We start from the raw sequence: 6700 nt of genomic DNA on the forward strand, positions 1-6700 counted from the left end.
GAAGATCGAGGTGGTATCAGGATGTAGTCTGGTTCATTTAAGAGAAGTAATATCTGATATGACTCCTCAGGGACTAAAAAGATTTTTTTCCAAGGACATGCAGTCTCTGTGTGATATGTCAGTGTTCTAGGGAACGCAGTCCCAAGCTTACAGGAATTCAAGAAGCTGAAATTCTCTGCAGGTTTTCAGCATGCTGTACAGAAAACAGGTTACCCAGCTGCTAACACTTCTGCATACGTTCTACCTTACCAAAAAGAAGCAGAAGACAAATGTCAAGATATAGCTAAATACAAGCAAGCAAACTTCATGGATTTATATGTGTATCGCCAGTAGAAGAATATACCATGTCTATAGACAGAGAAACTCACAACCAAAAAGACAAATGGCAGGAGAGCCTGGACTGGCACGAGAAGGAAGCTTCATTTCTAATACGTTGTTGGCACAAGAACAAAGGCTCACAATGTCAATCGTTAAATCAGTTATATGGCAAGCAAACATCCTCTATTTCCAGGAAGTATGAAATTTTTAAATCAGAGGATAACCACTCTGAGAGGGAAATGAGTAATAAATTTAGATGTGATTTTATCCTCTGTATATAAGGCACTGTCAGTTTCAGCGCTATGAAATCACAGAATCATAGGGGTTGGAAGGCATCTCTGGATTTTAGTTGACGTACAAAGCAGACTACATCAGGGAAAAAGGAGACAAAATGAAAAACAAACAGTAGACCAAACAATGGCATTTGCGAAGCGGCTTTGTACTTGATGTGACCATTCTACCTGCTGAAGTACTGAAATGAGCTGAAAATCCCATGCTTGTGCACATCATCTACATGTTGTAGCAAACAGCCAAAAGCCAGTTACTATGAAGAATTGTGAGAGGAGGCTGAGTTGCCCTGCAATATTTCCAAGAGAAAAATACTACACATACACTGGGGCTAAAAAGGAGCCATGGGCACAAGAGACCCAGGAAGATCTCACGTTTGAAATCGGATATCAGCTAGAGATTTTCTTTCACCTAAGCATGAAAATACATCCTCCACAGAACATCTTCAAAGAGAGGTTCAGTTCAGGCGCACTTTCAAGTGCACTTCAAGTTTAGGGGAACTCAACAAGCTTAAATTCTCTACAGATTTCTAGTATACCGTAAGAAAAGGAGGTTATCCAAGTACTGACATTTCTGCATTTACTCTATTTTCCTCCAAAAGTTTAAATCCACAGGTAGTTAAAAATATACAGACAGATTCACGCATGTGGACTTCATGCACTCCAAACATGCAACAGCAGCAGCAGGATATGTTGCTCAGACAGTCACACTGATAATAAATAAATAAATATGCCTGGAGAACTTGGGACTGATGTGAGAAGGAGATAACTTCGCTAACGTCCTCTTGGCACAGGAAAAGTGTCATAGATATTCATTAGCAGAAACTTACCATCCCGGTGAAGTATACAGGTATTTTCCCGTAAACGAAATGGGGAGAGCTACAAAAGACTACAGGTTATATAAACAACATTATAAATGTTTGCATTATCCCATTTGTTATCCTTATTTGACTTTCCTGGGAATTTTACAAGGAAGCTTACAAACGTGTAATAAAACAGCAGCCTGCAAAGACAACATCCTCTTCATTGATAAGATACTGTTTAAAGAGGTTACTTTTTTACAGTTTCCACAGAAGTTTTGAAATAGTTCATATTTATTGAGGAAAAAAAGTCTGTAATTCTTATGTAAAGAGGTACAAAAGTTGATGAGGTTCTTCATTATCCTCACATTACATAGTACTTGTAGCACTCCAGGGTTTTAAAACTGTAATTCAGAGCAGTCTTCATGATTCTGAAATCACAGTACAAACAGGAATTTCAATTTACATCAGCTCTGAAAGGAATATTTCTGCAGCTTAAATAACACAACTGAGCAGCTCATCTTGTCTTTCTGGTGATCGACATTAACAAGCTCAAATTCTGACCATCATTCGTATGTGCAGGAGCTGCTCTGAAAGTAATGGCTCCTATTTCATGATGCTGGCCCACAATGTAAGAGGCAGATTTTGGTGATATGGCAGTAGAGGTGGAACCTTCCTGCCAATATTCCTAGCAACACGTTGTTGCCGTGTGACAGATGGCAGCAGAGGGGCAGTCTGACAGAATAGTGTCTGACATGGAAGTGCTTTCGCAACAAAGTTGTGGAATTGAATACCTCCGTGCAGAAAAAATTGCACCCGCTGACATTCACTGATGCTTGCTGAATGTTTATGGAAACCAGTGGATGTGAGCACAGTGAGGTGTGGGTGGTGCGTTTCAGCAGTGGCAACAGTGACAGTGGGACACCTCCACTGGTGCAGATTTTTAAGAGCATGGCATCGCTGGTGAAAATGTATAGCTAATGTCAGTGACTATGTTAAAAAATAGCGCTTTGTGGCTGAAAATGTGCTCTATCAAACAGTGCTATTGTGCTCTTTGCACCTGTTTCAATTTCCATGGAAATAAATAGGAGGCACTACTTTTGGACAACCTATGTGCAATAATAGCAGCTTATCACCTAGCACAGGCATGTCCAACCTATGGCCCAACCCAATCTGTTCTGTGGCTGCCCCCCACCCCATGCCATCATGGTGATGACTCTTCCCGTCGAGCAGCCCAGCCCAGCCCCAGGTGCACACCCAGCAACAACCAAACATGGGTGTGCAATCGGCACCGTCTGGGCGGAAATCAGGGCATGGGGATGGTGCAGTGCGGTGCCCACTCAAGTTACGGCAAATAATTTTATGCATTTTGATGCTTTGGCTAAACGCAATCTTGTGAACAGCAAAAAAATATGCAGTCTTGCTTTCTGTTTTAATAAAGGGATTTGAGAACAGATTTCAAGATTGCTGAAAAAATCACCAATTTTTTTCTTTATTTGTGACTCCATTCACCACTGACATGAATACTTTACCTAAAAGTTTTCAAATGGAATGTACAGAGTTGCCATCAGATATTCAACTCAAAAATTTGATTGCATCTCTTTACCAGACTTCCACAAGACCTCTCTTACCAGGGAAAAATATCCCTCCCTTCACAATCACACCTTACTCATGCTGTGGTCCAAAAAGTGGATTTGTCATTGGCATGCAATAAGTTAATCATCACAAACTCAGGAGAGACACTGCTTTATTTATTTCAGCACTGTGCAAGCCAAGGTGCTCCGTGGTTTCCCTCAGATCAAGGACCGCACAAAACTATGTGCACAATATTTATACACAAAAGTCACTGAGGTAGTAATTTTCCAGTCTGTTCTCCTCACGATGATTTGCTAGTAGTTTTTATACAATTATAAGGATTCATGGACCTTGGGTTTTCTTGCTAAGTCAGCAGTGACCCCAGCGTATCCTGATTAATTTGCCCTTCAAGACCTACCGGCTCTGGGAAGTCCCTGGTAAAGGATGCTAAGTATTTACTCCTCTGATACCTAAAACAACCGTAGATTAGTTTGTTTAGAATTAGTCTTCAACAGTGTCCTCACTTTTTGGCAGTACGAACATTTGTGAACAAATATTTTCAAGGATGAAGCACAGGAAGAGCAAAATTTCATCAAAAATCTCTGATGAGCACCTTGAGAACTCACTAAGAATTGCAATCACTTCCATCAAACCAGATATTGATGCATTAGTTTCACAAAAACGAGGTCAAATATCCCACTAGTTTTATGTTTTTGTTGCTCTCTTTTTTTAATGTTTTTAAAGATGCATATATAAAGACTTTTTTTACTCATATACGTTAAATACATTCTATATTTTATAAGTGGCCCAAGACAATTCCTTCTCACATAGAGTGACCCAGACAAGCCAAAACGCTGGATACCCATGATTTAATCAGTTAAAAATCCACATGCAACTTCATTCTTCCTGAAAATAAAAAACTCAGCTAAACACAAAAATTCCCAAAAAGCCCCAGAACACACCTAACACATATCAACAACTCTGATATATCACATAAGACAGTCACAGCTTTTCATATGATTTGACTGCCTGCATTGACACTGTCCCCTCTTGCATGGCCTAAGGTACATAATCACAATCACAAAAAAGCAAATATCACTCCCATCTTCAATCAGAGGAGCAGCAGCCACTCATTCTGACACTGCTTGGTGAACAGCAATTCCACAGAATCACTGTGCGTTCCAAAGGCGTGAAAGAGCAGATCTTTAATTTGAATAAATATCAGTTAGTTCCGCGTCCTGGTGCCAGAGTAACTTCAAGATTCTCTTCAGAATGGTTATTATCTAAGCAGATAAGCTTCCCTGGAAGAAATCGTGAATTCACTCACCACACAGCTGCACTCGTCACCAGGCCACGTCCCCATCATTCCCATCGTCTGCACTTGTTTAAAGTCACAGATACAGACCGTTGCTGCCAAGCACAGGAGGCAAAGACCTACCTTTGATGGCAATCATGCATGCAAACAGAGATAGCAGCTAGGCGACCAATAGAGCACATCTGCCCAACCAGACAGGCGGAAAGGCTACGTCAGGCCAGGAGGCAGCTTCCCTGCCATTGTGGGGTACTATGGTGGGTGCTGTAAAGAACACGTTAGTCAAATTTCTTTCAGACACTGTGTGGGCATACCTGACACTGCTTTATGGCAGAAAGAGTAGGATAAAAAAAATCCATCGACCAGCACAGCCTGGGTTGTTTCTCAAGAGGCTCAGGACTGAATGTCTCCTGTTTGTCTACAGACATCTGGCAAAGCACTTTCCACAGGTAGCCTGGATAAAAAAACACCCCTCCATCCTGCAGTTCCAAAGAGAGGTGCAGAAATGAGCCTGAGTAAAAATAAAGAAATATGGAGCAATGCTGGGGGTAGAACAAAAATGTATCCTGAAATTATGTCTAATTGCCAACTCTTTTTACGTATATCACAACAGAATCATGAAGAGCATGTTTTATTTTGGAGACATTCATTAGCTCATACATTTCTCTTCCTACTTCATACGTGCATTAACTCTTATGGAGTCAAGTGCTCTCCACCTGTTATATAACACAAACATGAACAGGTTACTGCTTTCTTAGGGCTGTCCAAAATAAGGCTTTGGGAGCTCTGAGTTGACCGTCTCTGTTATCCCAACACTGAAAGGATTTATTTTCAGTACACCTGAACAAACTCCTCCTTTCTGTTTTCTCAGAGACTTGAGACTTTTCTTTGGGCTGTCACTAAGATCTTCCATTTTTAATACCCTTCCACAAGATAACCTGAAGTGAAATGCCATTTTACATAACATTTTCAACTTGCAAAAGGGACGTGGAACTCTCACCTTTCCTTTTCCACTGTTATCAGCAATTATCTGTCCTCTCTGTGAGGAGTTATTATGGTTTCTGTGTTTCTAAACATTCTGCCATCAAAGCCAGCCATCACCTTCAGAGACAGGGCTGTGCACGCTGCTCTGCGAGCCTTCTTTGGCTATGGCTGAGGGAGATCTTGTCTGAATGTGCAGCATTCTTTCTCCTTGCTTCCCACCAGATGCCAGAGTGCCAGTGCTGGTCAGTGGGCTCCGCTGTGGAAGAGCGGTGGCTCTGGCACCAGTGTTTTGAGGGTGGAGTTGAATGCAGTTCTCCTGCCCTCTGGGCAAGTGGTCTGACTGTAGGTGCTGAGGCATGGGCAGCAACTCAGCCACCTGAAGGGGCCTGTGTTTTTGTTTGTTTGGGTTGCTTTCTGAAAGCTGCTGTGGCTGCTTGATGTGGGCCTGAAGCTGACAGTGCACATACGTTATGCGCATTCTAACACCACCCAGAGATGAAGCCGTATTAGATACAGATTGATTGTATTTCTGGATCTCCAGAGATCTTGCTGAGAGGCAGGAAGATGCCGCACAAATCTGAGGGGCACTGGCATGGCCGCTGTAAGCTTGCTTTGCTTGTCACCATTTCCTTAGTATCAGGAAATGCAAAGAAATGTGGTATGGTGAATATTTACCCACGCAGTAACATGCCTTAACTGTCCTTCACTGGAACTCCTGTTTGGACGGCAGAAACGTCCACGGTCATTTCACAGCAACGACATTGTTGAGTGTTCCTTATATACACAGGATGAAATCACATCATTGAATTTATTACATCTCTTCCTCCTTTCACTCTGAACAATTGTCCTCTGATATCAGAATTTCATACTTCCTGGAGAAAAAGGGTTTCTGCTATATACAGTGTAATCATTGACACTGTGAACCTTTGTTCTTGTGCCAGCAGGGTGTTAGAGAAGCAGTATCCTTCTCATCGTGTCTGTCCAGGCTCTGCTGGCATTTGTCTTTTTGGTTGTGGGTGCCCTTGCCCGTTGGAGAGGTAACACATAAAAAAAACACACAAAGTCCATTTGCTTGGATTTATCTGCATCTCTACATTTTTTATCTACACATGGGTATGAACTTTTTGAGGAGGCAGGATGTTTGTCCCAAGGATAGTAGGGTATGATTGCAGCAGTCAGTCTCCTTCTCCAATTCCCTGATGCCCCTTGGCCTGCTCACCTCCTCACAAAGCTCCTGTCACCAGGCTGAGCAGTCCTTCTACCCACAGGTGCATTCACTGCTGCCATTAGACCCTGACAGAAAACTGGACGGCTGCGTGTTCTTACTGGGAGATCTGTTTGGGTAGCTACATTGGTTCCTGTGGCTGGAGAGACAACAGGGAATGCAGAGGACGCAGCTTTCTGCCGAGTGGATGCCATGACTG

The sequence above is a fragment of the Numida meleagris genome, chromosome 2 (assembly GCF_002078875.1).
Source record: "Numida meleagris isolate 19003 breed g44 Domestic line chromosome 2, NumMel1.0, whole genome shotgun sequence".
Classification (NCBI taxonomy): domain Eukaryota; kingdom Metazoa; phylum Chordata; class Aves; order Galliformes; family Numididae; genus Numida; species Numida meleagris.